At 30.3% G+C, this 376-nt stretch overlaps 1 protein-coding gene across 1 annotated transcript in view; it reads right to left on the bottom strand.

Moving 5' to 3' along the window:
- The window catches only part of LOC119593050 (discoidin domain-containing receptor 2-like), a gene marked incomplete in the record, with an annotated part of 52,427 nt that overhangs the window by 7,911 nt on the left and 44,140 nt on the right, over positions 1–376 (bottom strand).

The raw sequence follows: 376 nt of genomic DNA on the forward strand, positions 1-376 counted from the left end.
TAGCAATGCAAAGTTTAATGAACAGTAAAATGATCAACCTTTAAAAAATAAAGTCTTTTCTAACCGATAAAAAAATAGGCAGGAAAAAAAATGCTTAACACACACGCCAGAAAAAAAAAAGTTAATCAGCTCGGCTTAAAAGTTTAAAACGCAAAGCTCGAGCTGAATTAACATAAAAAATAAGCTCACAAACTTTAATTTAGATTAAAAATATATGTAAAACATGCACACAAGAACAAGAAAAAATACCTAAATCATAACACAAAATCTAACAAGAACACAGTAACTGAACAAAGAAATAACAAAAATAACTCATAAAATTAACCTATCACAAAATCTGACCCCCCCCACCCCACACACGCAGGAAAAATGGATC

The sequence above is a fragment of the Penaeus monodon genome, chromosome 31 (assembly GCF_015228065.2).
Source record: "Penaeus monodon isolate SGIC_2016 chromosome 31, NSTDA_Pmon_1, whole genome shotgun sequence".
NCBI classification, from domain to species: Eukaryota; Metazoa; Arthropoda; class Malacostraca; order Decapoda; family Penaeidae; genus Penaeus; species Penaeus monodon.